This window comes from Biomphalaria glabrata, chromosome 8 (assembly GCF_947242115.1).
Source record: "Biomphalaria glabrata chromosome 8, xgBioGlab47.1, whole genome shotgun sequence".
NCBI lineage: Eukaryota > Metazoa > Mollusca > Gastropoda > Planorbidae > Biomphalaria > Biomphalaria glabrata.
In genome coordinates this window covers 18,017,929-18,030,968 of record NC_074718.1, presented here as the reverse complement: position 1 = coordinate 18,030,968, position 13,040 = coordinate 18,017,929, and the positions used below count along the sequence as shown (strand labels likewise).

Below are 13,040 nucleotides of genomic sequence, written 5' to 3'. Positions count from 1 at the left end.
TTGTGAATATTGTGTTAATATCTGTGTGTGTGTGTTAGAGTTTGTGAATATTGTGTTAATATCTGTGTGTGTGTGTTAGAGTTTGTGAATATTGTGTAAATATCAGTGTGTGTGTTAGAGTTTGTGAATATTGTGTAAATATCTGTGTGTGTGTTAGAGTTTGTGAATATTGTGTTAATATCTGTGTGTGTGTGTTAGAGTTTGTGAATATTGTGTAAATATCAGTGTGTGTGTTAGAGTTTGTGAATATTGTGTTAATATCTGTGTGTGTGTTAGAGTTTGTGAATATTGTGTTAATATCTGTGTGTGTGTGTGTTAGAGTTTGTGAATATTGTGTTAATATCTGTGTGTGTGTTAGAGTTTGTGAATATTGTGTTAATATCTGTGTGTGTGTTAGAGTTTGTGAATATTGTGTTAATATCTGTGTGTGTGTGTTAGAGTTTGTGAATATTGTGTTAATATCTGTGTGTGTGTGTGTGCTGCGAAAAAAAAGGTGTGGGGGGTGGTATTTCTAGTTTATGCTTCACATTAAAAATGTCTAGCATTGTACCGGCCAACATGTCATGACATCAGTAGTGTACCACAGGGCAGATGAAGAAACAGCCTGATTGTCTTAGGATATTGTACCACAGGGCAGATGAAGAAACAGCCTGATTGTCTTAGGATATTGTACCACAGGGCAGATGAAGAAACAGCCTGATTGTCTTAGGATATTGTACCACAGGGCAGATGAAGAAACAGCCTGATTGTCTTAGGATATTGTACCACAGGGCAGATGAAGAAACAGCCTGATTGTCTTAGGATATTGTACCACAGGGCAGATGAAGAAACAGCCTGATTGTCTTAGGATATTGTACCACAGGGCAGATGAAGAAACAGCCTGATTGTCTTAGGATATTGTACCACAGGGCAGATGAAGAAACAGCCTGATTGTCTTAGGATATTGTACCATCCACTTGCACCCCGTAGACACTCCCGTTGCCCTTGTTTAGCTTGGCTACTCTGTGGTCAGCTTATTTGTTAATGTATATATATTTATAATGAACCAAACTAGATACAATGAAAGGTATAGGCTTATGTACCAAAGTTAAAAATGTAATTCCACTAGACAAATAGTTCAACTTTTTGTTTTTGTTTTGATTGAAGGCGAAGACCTCCTGACCTAAACGTCTACATTACACTTATCGATACAAACCACAATTTTCACTTAGATCATTTGAGTATTTCTGACTTCATTGTATTAGTTGGCTAAAAGACATAGTGATCTACTTGACTTGGCTAGTTCACAAGATTTAGATCCGTTACAGTGCTGTGATAACCAATCCCCTTTGAAGACATCACATCTGCTGTGATAACCAATCCACTTTGAAGACATTCACTTCTGCTGTGATAACCAATCCACTTTGAAGACATTCACCTCTGCTGTGATAACCAATCCACTTTGAAGACATTCACCTCTGCTGTGATAACCAATCCACTTTGAAGACATTCATCTCTAGAAACTAGCTGCTTGAATTGTTCCTGACAAAAGTTGTACGATGATTTGTGTACATTCACTGCACCGGCACTCCCCCCCCCCCACACTTATCAATACAAACCACATCTTAAGAAATACTTTGCACATAATCGACCTATTCATAGCTATAAACCGAGCCTGTGGTTGAGGGTTGCATTAAGGTAGGAGGAAATCCCGAGACCTTTCATCCACTCCTACCTAGAGTGTCCTTTATTTAGTGATGTAGTCAAATGAGTTAGTAGACTAGAAATAGAGGTCACGTGTCCTAGTGGTTTCTGTATAAAACATTTAGACTTTTAAGATGTTTATGACTTCAGATGAACTGATCTATCTATCTATCTATCTATCTATCTATCTATCTATCTATCTATCTATCTATCTATCTATCTTTCTATCTATCTATCTATCTAATCTATCTATCTGTCTATAAATATATCTATCTGTCCATCTATCTATCTATCTATCTATCTGTCCATCTATCTATCTATCTGTCCATCTATCTATCTATTTATCTATCTATCAATCTATCTATCTATCTACCTATCTATCTGTCTATCCATCTGTCCATCTATCTATCTATCTATCTGTCTATCTATCTATTTATCTATCTATCTATCTGTCTATCTATCTATCTATCTATCTATCTATCTATCTATCTATCTATCTATCTATCTATCTATCTATCTATCGGTCTGTCTTCTATGTTTCTTTTCATCTCTCCAAAGTTGTCTGTCTCTATGCAGAGTTCTTCCCCCTCTCTTACTGAACAGTTCAGTTTGTTGTTTGCTATCGCCGTGTTGTACGTCACAAGACCACGTGACACCCCATACAGAAACTTTAATTAAATACAAGCTTACAATTAATGACAGGGTAATTCATTTCAACTGTTTCAAACCACACCTCCCCCCCCCTCCCTCACAGATCTTCCGTTCTTTTACTTTTGACCTCCCCTTCTCTTCTATTTTTAGTTTCTCTTCATTTTTAAACACATTTTTGAAATGCATTTTTAGTTGGGATTGTTTTTTAAACATTGCCTTTTGAGCCACATATTTGCAGATTCGTTTGATTGAAACATGAAAACGTTGCGCTGTTAGGCGTGGGTTCAGTTCTAGTCTAAAATAAACGTCCTCAAGTAGTTAGTTCAACCTAACTTGATTCTCTGTTTACTAGTTGATAGTTTGACTACTGTCAGGACACGATTAAGAATTAGGTTGGAAAAGTTATTTGTTTCGTCAAAAGGTTAACGTTTTTGTGAGGAGATCATTAAAAAAAAAAGAGAACTGAGATTCGTGGTGTAACGAAAGTAACTACAGACTGGACTTTTGGTGACTTTAGTGAGAGGCAGGTTTTGAGTTCTCGCATAGTTAGATCTTTAGCTGAACGACATACGTCGGTATTACGCATTAAACGAAGTATTCGACAATGTTCCTCAGCGTCAAGTATTTCCTACATTGTTGGCGTTTGGGCTGTATTATTTGGTTTTTGAGTTTAGACTTTAGACACAGCACTGGTCGCGCCTAACACTAGTACAATACTTTTCATCAACGCTTAATAACCCCCCCCCCCCCATAGATTTGAAGATTAAAGGTTACGTGTATAACCTATTGACCCGGATATAATAGGATTCAATAATGAGAAGGACAAAAACTATGATGTAACATAAACATACATTGTTGACATTAAAGACTCACATACACATACACAGAGACATACACATACACAGAGACATACACATACACAGAGACATACACATACACAGAGACATACTATTTACTAGCAGACAAGACTGGCACATACGATACATAGTTTTATAGCCAACTATATAGAACAATTCTATTATAACATAGACAGACAAACTTAACATAGACAGACAAACCTAACATAGACAGAAAAACATAACATAGACAGACAAACCTAACATAGACAAAGCTAACATAGACAGATAATGTTAACATAGACAGACAAACCTAACATATTTAGACAAACCTAACATAGACAGACAAACCTAACATAGACAGACAAACCTAACATAGACAGACAAACCTAACATAGACAGACAATGTTAACATAGACAGACACTGGACACGAGTGTGACAGAAATCAATTCACATTATTTCCCTTGACGGTCTGACTTTGTGTCAAATTGTAGTCAGCCACGTGACCTCTTACGCTGACCGGCGATGACTTAATCTGACAGTAATGATGACCAGTTAGCACTGCTAAGTAGGTCAAACACCGCATGACGTCACCGTCAAACACGTTAATGTCAACCAACTATGAGACTGCATCCTCGTGCGTCTGGTTTCAGGTGAGTACATTAGAAAACAACGAGGAACTCAACTGCTGGTGAGTACATTAGAAAACAACGAGGAACTCTACTGCTGGTGAGTACATTAGAAAACAACGAGGAACTCTAATGCTGGTGAGTACATTAGAAAACAACGAGGAACTCTAATGCTGGTGAGTACATTAGAAAACAACGAGGAACTCTAATGCTGGTGAGTACATTAGAAAACAACGAGGAACTCAACTGCTGGTGAGTACATTAGAAAACAACGAGGAGCTCTACTGCTGGTGAGTACATTAGAAAGCAACGAGGAACTCTACTGCTGGTGAGTACATTAGAAAACAACGAGGAACTCTACTGCTGGTGAGTACATTAGAGGAACTCTACTGCTGGGGAATAGTAGTAAGTCAAATCATTAAACTATTTTTTAGTATCAAGCGGGTCTCTTTCTCAGTAACCACTTGCCTGTCTCAGTAGCAACTTGCCCATCTGAATACCAACTTGCCTGTCTCAATAGCAACTTGCCCATCTGAATACCAACTTGCCCATCTGAATACCAACTTGCCCATCTGAATACCAACTTGCCCATCTGAATACCAACTTGCCCATCTGAATACCAACTTGCCCATCTGAATACCAACTTGCCCATCTGAATACCAACTTGCCCATCTGAATACCAACTTGCCTGTCTCAATATTTCAATCGCAGTTCACATAAACTTGATCGCTTGTCATATTTCAGATCAACAGAATACAAATCTTCATTCCCCTAACCTTGATCTTAAGTGATACATACTTCCAACTAAAGTTGATTTGAACTCATATTTCATCTTGAACTCAAAACCTTTTTCTTTGTATTTCCTTTTTTCTGTAGCAGAGAACATGTGTGCATTGCGAAGGCACCTCGATCTCACAGCAATCTCACCGTACTAGAGTCAGCTTCTTACAATACACACCCAAGGAATCAATAGTTCCTGGAAGCAGGCTGTGCCGAGGTCGTCCACTTGAGTTCAAAGCGTTGAACAATGGCGACACAAGAGAAGAAATGAATAATTCAAACAAGATCACGCCGCGCTGAGCAGACGACTTGTTTTGAAACCAACTTTCCAAAAGTGAGCTTCTGGCTTCGCCCATGCTAGCGCGTTGCTTCTCCTAATTGCTGAAGCATAATTACATCTTGATAATAGGCTACTCTTTTAAGAGTCTACAAGGCAGATGTGGGCAGACTGGAAATATTGATTTCCTCTTAAAGAGACCAAAACTAAGGAAGTGGCCTAGAAATAGTTTCTTTGTCTATGAGATACTGAAGAGGAGAAAGTAAGAAATGGCGGCTGGAGGGGGGCGAACAAAGTTTTTAAAAAAAATCACATTATAAAATAATAATTTAACATTAATTCTTCTTTTAAATCTTATGATTATATGTAACGGGATTATATGTAGCAGGATTATATGTAACAGCGTGTCATTTCAAATGTTTGCACCGCCACAGCTTCCTAACACATAGGATGCAGATGTCTAATTGTTGCGTTACGCCCTCTACTCTTGCACTACGCTTGAGTATGCCTCTTCCCTCCCCTCCAGCAGAGCTCGGTCACCTCGCTTTACGCTTGGCCAATAAATTGTCACATGATCTTTGTGTTCGTTGAAGTTGGAACTGAAGCTATACCTCATTAATTACACGAATGTTTGTGTACATATGTTGAGAGTAGAGTTACTTCCCTTACTAACACAATAAATGATTTCGTGTTTCTGTACTTAGCACTAGAAATGGGTCATTTCAGTATTTAGAGGGTAGATGAGGATGTCCAAGGGCCGAAACGTTACACAAAATGGGGACCACAGTCGTAAAATTATTGTTATCTTATGTCACATGACTTCTATGCCATTTCCTAATCTAGGTACATCCAAAAGATTTAAGAAACCTACTTGTCTTGTCTGAGTGTATTTTCTCAAACTCTCGGATGGTCAAAGTTGTACAAGTTGTGCTACATATGTTTGTCAATTACAAGCCATTGACTCTCCTCTCTCTCTCTCTCTCACACACACACACACACACAGGAATATACCAGCCAAAGATACTTGTGGGAAAAAAAAAGATAACATCCACCTCCTCGTATTTACTCACCCATGTCGCTACAGAAATAACCTAACACTACTCACACCCACATTCTGAGAAAAATGGCTCTCATAGAACGGGGGCTATTTCTTTCATGTCATCCGTTGAAATTGAAATGTAAAAGAAATCATATTAACCAATCAATTACTTCATTTCTTTGTGACATTTTTTGTCATATGACATTTCGTTCTGATTTATTACAGTGTATTGCTTATTAGGAGATGCAAAATGAAGCTAAATGACTTGTCTTCTAATTTACGATGTTTTTATACCTTGTTTCCAGATTACAGAGCTAGGAATGGGGCAGCTGGGATAGATGTATTCTGATGGGGCAGCTGAGATAGATGTATTCTGATGGGGCAGCTGGGATAGATGTATTCTGATGGGGCAGCTAAGATAGATGTATTCTGATGGGGCAGCTGAGATAGATGTATTCTGAGGGACAGCTGAGATAGATGTATTCTGATGGGGCAGCTGGGATAGATGTATTCTGATGATTGGAACACACTTAACTATGTCATACTGAATCCACAGGAAATTAAAGAATGAATTAATTGCTGGTCGAGGTGTAAGACACTACGACTCTGAACTCGTTTTTTTTCGTGATCGTTGGTTCGAGTCCAAAAGAAAATCAATGTGGAATTTGAAGTTTGTGGTGGCAGAGTGGTACCGTGCTTGGATGCTCAACCAGAAGACTTAAGTTCTTATCTTGGTGGAATCAGCAGCAGCTACTACATGTGTTGACTCCTTGTAATTCTTGGTCACTGATATTAGGCTTTGTACCAAGCATTTAGTATCTACATGACATCCTGAAACACATGATGTGTACATGACATCCTGAAACACATGATGTGTACATGACATCCTGAAACACATGATGTGTACATGACATTTTAAAATTATTGGTGTGTCATCACATCCTGAGAGGAGAGTCAAGGAAACATGTCGTTTTTCTGGCCACATGACACTCTGGCAAATATAAGGTCGTGGAAAGGGAGTGTACTCTAACATTGACATTCTGATCAACTTGTGATCAACGTCTGATCAACGTGTGTTGATTGAGCTCTAGATTTGTTACAAGAAGAACTCAAATTGAATTTGCATATCGTGAACTTTGAACTTTGGAATGAGATTTTTAATATACATGACTCAAACGCTGGATCCAAGGTCATGGGCATTTAATTAGTTTTTTTTTTTTAATCCATTAACTCACATGAAGAAGAATTAGGATAATTATCTTCTAGCATGTAGGACGTGGGTATAATTAGCTTTTATTTTTTAAGAAATCGTAATCTCTTTTCAAAGATAAGCTTCGAGATTTTCTTGCTAGTAATAGGATAAACTTCTTGAACATTTTAAGCTAAGCTCACACTGAAAGTTTACAAGATAAGCCAAGATAAGCCACAATGTGTCAATGTTACAATGTCATGCGCAATGTTACTAGTCCATAATTCACCTCATTGTCATTGAAGACTGGAGATTGTTGCCTGTAATTTTAAAACGTATCCTTAGAGATTGAGTACTTAGTATATAAATTTAATACCTGTCCTCACTTTCACCATTGCCCCCCCCCCTTTCAGCTACCCGATGAACGTAAATCTTAAAGGGACATAACTGATGAAATATGTAGTCCGCAGACGTAGCCCATACTTGTGGCCACTTGGGACAACATAAAGATTGTGAGCGCTATGACATTACCAAGTGACCTTTCTAAACTCTGCATTACAAGAGTAGTGGAACCTGGTCACCAACATGTCAACCATTGGACCTCATTTCCTAACACAATAGATACATCTAGATCTGGCTCTATGTCAAATATGAACGCGACATCAAGCTATTGAGGCCCAGAAAGCAAATGTGAAGACGAGTCAACATAAGACTTGGAAACCTCTATGTAGCATAGAACCAAAGAATCCTTACTGGGTGTGATGTAGACACTCTAGATCTATTTCATTTGATGGACGTAAGTTGAATCTAACACAATTGTCTCTAAATTTAGGCTTTTTGATGTAGAACTATATGTAATCAATATGTCCTACATCTAATATATCTAGATCACATCAGAAATGTTCAACTCTCACGTGTATCAGGTAGTGTCCCTTTTATTGTCTATCTAGTCTAACGTCATCAAACGTTCTAGAACAAAATAGAATCTACTTGAGCGTTACATCATCATCCTATCAACCCTGGACTGGTCATTACATCATCAACTGAAGCTTGACTTTGAGATGATAGCAATCGTTTGATAACAATACCATAATTAGTTTATCAAGCTGGTCTCTAAGGTCATCTTTCAAAATAAAATTAACCATGTTATTTTAAGACTAGTTTCTCTCATTCCTATTTCAAACAGGATTATCTCGAACTTTATAACCTAATGACCTATGACTGCAGCCAAAACAAATAATTATTAACTGATAAACAACATATTCAAATCACTATGACCTACGTTTATACACTATAGTCAATAACTAAACTAAGTAAACAGTCCGCCTTGTCTTGTGTACAAAAGAACAAATGGAAGGCAGAGTCTCGATCTAAATACACTGAGATCTAGGTATATTTTGTAACATTTCCCCTCCAGGCGTTAGTTAATGCATTTTCCCGGCCAACACTCTTTTTAAATAGAGGTACACGCATAAAAAACAATAGTCATTTAGATCTAGATCTCAATTACCAGAAAAACATAGAGATGTAGATGAAACCTAGATCTACTGTCTCTACAAGTGAAACATAAACTTACCTAACTCTATTTCTCCATCTAGAGTCTCCTAACTCTGATGTACATTTCCCAGGACAGAAATCCCTCTCACGCTGTACACTCTCGATGTTGACATTCAGTTTTGGAAATCCTTCAGAACACAAGAAACGTAATCCAATGAAAAGAAACAAGCTGCTTCACAAATCCACTTTCAGGTTAGGTGCCAGACCTGCAACAGGTAGGCTTGGAGCCTAGAGTATGGTCTAGTCTAGGTCAAATATAGACTTAGTGCTGTAATCTTTTGGGTCGAGTTGCGAACTCGTGGCCCCATGCCGTAATACTGCCTAACTTTCTGGGACTTTAAGACCGCTCCATCCGTTGAAACAAACAAAATAGTCGCTTTTTTTGTTCTGTGCAAAGTGTGTCTGTCAGTCTGTTATTCGCCCACCTTTCTCTCTCTCTCTCTCTCTCTCTCCCTCTTTCCCCCGCGACTGTAAACCACCTGTTCGGCGACGCAAAAACCGTGAGGGGGGAGGTAATAGCGTTCTCATTGCTGTGTGTGATACCTCGCCGCGCAGGCGCAGTGGTCTCGCTCCACGAGAGAGAGAAAGAGAGAGGGTGAGAGAAAAGGAGAGAAAAAAAAACGCGTGGCGTATGGGAGGAGACTAGGTACCTTGTGAAAGTTTCGCTCGCGACTTGGGTACCGCCAAGAAGTACGCCGCACTCCTACCCGCCCCCACTCCCTAACCAATCAGCCAGAACTACGCCATGATCTGAACTTTGACGTATCACAGGTATTATAGAGCTCGATAAGGAAAGATTGTTTGGTCAAACTACTTAAAGACTTATAAATAGATGGACTAGTTCGTATAGTACTTACAGTTCTAGGGTTGGTTAAACCATAGAAGTAAGTCCACAGAGACTCGCGAAGTGAACTCGCCAGGATTTATACTTTGTTACACCTTTGTGACAAGCCACTGTTGTTTTTGAGCTGTTTTTCTGTTTATTCGTTTGTCATTTTTGAAATGTTTGTATTTAAAATCTAATTATACCATCACAAAACAGGGATCGTGCTCCCTAGAAAAGAAAGATAAATTCTAATTTTAATCATCTTAAAACGTAGCTATTTTATGCACATGCATATTAACCAATTTTAAACAAGTAAAAATTAACAGTTCGTGTATCTGTTGTATTCTGTATATGGCATGCAGCAGGAGCATAATCTCTCTTTTTCTATGGTCTTCAAAATTTTAAAAAAATTAAGTATACATATTGTATGTACATTTAAGTAAACCTTTTCTAAAACATGATGTATATGTTATTTATCAGCACCAGAAGTAGGTAGAAGGAGCGTATGCACGTAGAGATACAATTGACGCGCGCATTCCCTCTTGATGACACTTCCGCTTCATTGTTTACACTAACCTGTACAATAATAACTCAAGCTACAAATTCTACTTTAAGTTTGACAAATACTTATGTGTCTGATGTTTTTCTTCTACTGCTATAGACTAGAAACAGAGATTAGACTTTTTTCTTTCAAGTTAGACTCCGCCATTCTTCCTGTACTCATGTTTCAGTTTAGAACAAAACAAAAAGTGTCTCCAAACCAAAGAACTGGAAGTATGGAGGAAATGGTCGTTGAGGAAACTCAAGTCCCTTGCCAATACAAACGTCTGTAAGAATCAGTTCTACTCTTTAAATCGTCAAGTTACAGCTTTGAGAAGTTAACTACAAATGATGGATCACTACATTTAAATAGACATAGATTTTAAACTCTCTTTCGTACAAAGTGGTGTCCTATGAAAGTTCCAGTATTTGTATAAGTCATTATAAAATACTGTAATGCAGAGGACAACTGACAACATCAAGCCATTGTTTTTCATCTTGTACTCCCATGTCTCCCTTTTAACAATAAGAAGTTATAGACCTACATAGATATTAAGTTTTGGTCCTACATAGATATGAAGTTATAGACCTATATAGATATGAAGTTATAGACCTACATAGATATTAAGTTTTGGTCCTACATAGATATGAAGTTATAGACCTATATAGATATGAAGTTATAGACCTATATAGATATGAAGTTATAGACCTATATAGATATGAAGTTATAGACCTATATAGATATGAAGTTATAGACCTACATAGATATTAAGTTTTGGTCCTACATAGATATGAAGTTATAGACCTATATAGATATGAAGTTATAGACCTACATAGATATGAAGTTATAGACCTACATAGATATGAAGTTATAGACCTACATAGATATGAAGTTATAGACCTATACAGATAAGTTATAGACCTATATAGATATGAAGTTATAGACCTATATAGATATGAAGTTATAGACCTATATAGATATGAAGTTATAGACCTATATAGATATGAAGTTATAGACCTACATAGATATGAAGTTATAGACCTACATAGATATGAAGTTATAGACCTACATAGATATGAAGTTATAGACCTACATAGATATGAAGTTATAGACCTACATAGATATGAAGTTATAGACCTATATAGATATGAAGTTATAGACCTACATAGATATGAAGTTATAGACCTATATAGATATGAAGTTATAGACCTATATAGATATGAAGTTATAGACCTACATAGATATGAAGTTATAGACCTATATAGATATGAAGTTATAGACCTACACAGATATGAAGTTATAGACCTACACAGATATGAAGTTATAGACCTATATAGATATGAAGTTATAGACCTATATAGATATGAAGTTATAGACCTATATAGATATGAAGTTATAGACCTATATAGATATGAAGTTATAGACCTACATAGATATGAAGTTATAGACCTATATAGATATGAAGTTATAGACCTACATAAATATGAAGTTATAGACCTATATAGATATGAAGTTATAGACCTACACAGATATGAAGTTATAGACCTACACAGATATGAAGTTATAGACCTATATAGATATGAAGTTATAGACCTACACAGATATTAAGTTTTGGTCCTACATAGATATGAAGTTATAGACCTACACAGATATGAAGTTATAGACCTATATAGATATGAAGTTATAGACCTATACAGATATGAAGTTATAGTCCTACACAGATATGAAGTTATAGACCTACATAGATATGAAGTTATAGACCTACATAGATATGAAGTTATAGACCTACACAGATATGAAGTATTGGTCCTACATAGATATGAAGTTATAGACCTACACAGATATGAAGTTATAGACCTATATAGATATGAAGTTATAGATCTATACAGATATGAAGTTATAGACCTACATAGATATAAAGTTATAGACCTATACAGATATGAAGTTATAGACCTACATAGATATGAAGTTATAGACCTATACAGATAAGTTATAGACCTATATAGATATGAAGTTATAGACCTACATAGATATGAAGTTATAGACCTATATAGATATGAAGTTATAGACCTATAAAGATATGAAGTTATAGACCTACATAGATATGAAGTTATAGACCTATACAGATAAGTTATAGACCTATATAGATATGAAGTTATAGACCTACATAGATATGAAGTTATAGACCTATAAAGATATGAAGTTATAGACCTACATAGATATGAAGTTATAGACCTACATAGATATGTAGTTATAGACCTATATAGATATAAAGTTATAGACCTATACAGATATGAAGTTATAGACCTACATAGATATGAAGTTATAGACCTATATAGATATGAAGTTATAGTCCTACATAGATATGAAGTTATAGACCTACATAGATATGAAGTTATAGACCTATACAGATATGAAGTTATAGACCTACATAAATATGAAGTTATAGACCTACATAAATATGAAGTTATAGACCTACATAAATATGAAGTTATAGGCCTACATAGATATGAAGTTATAGACCTATACAGATAAGTTATAGACCTATATAGATATGAAGTTATAGACCTACATAGATATGAAGTTATAGACCTATAAAGATATGAAGTTATAGACCTACATAGATATGAAGTTATAGACCTACATAGATATGAAGTTATAGACCTACATAGATATGTAGTTATAGACCTATATAGATATAAAGTTATAGACCTATACAGATATGAAGTTATAGACCTACATAGATATGAAGTTATAGACCTATATAGATATGAAGTTATAGTCCTACATAGATATGAAGTTATAGACCTACATAGATATGAAGTTATAGACCTATACAGATATGAAGTTATAGACCTACATAAATATGAAGTTATAGACCTACATAAATATGAAGTTATAGACCTACATAAATATGAAGTTATAGACCTATATAGATATGAAGTTATAGACCTACATAGATATGAAGTTATAGACCTACATAAATATGAAGTTATAGACCTACATAAATATGAAGTTATAGACCTATATA

General features: G+C 36.1%; 1 protein-coding gene across 5 annotated transcripts in view; it reads right to left on the bottom strand.

Annotated features, from left to right (window-relative positions):
• The window catches only part of LOC106054677 (putative protocadherin beta-18), a 61,656-nt gene extending 52,491 nt beyond the window's left edge, over positions 1-9,165 (bottom strand). For 3 of the 5 annotated variants that reach the window (XM_056038259.1, XM_056038257.1, XM_056038258.1), the window contains exon 1: positions 8,662-9,163. The gene's annotated coding sequence lies outside the window, so the exon portion shown is untranslated. Of the gene's footprint in view, positions 1-8,661 lie in introns of all 5 variants that reach the window. The other 2 variants (XM_056038261.1, XM_056038260.1) reach the window with 2 other exon arrangements.
• Between the last annotated feature and the right edge of the window lie 3,875 nt (positions 9,166-13,040).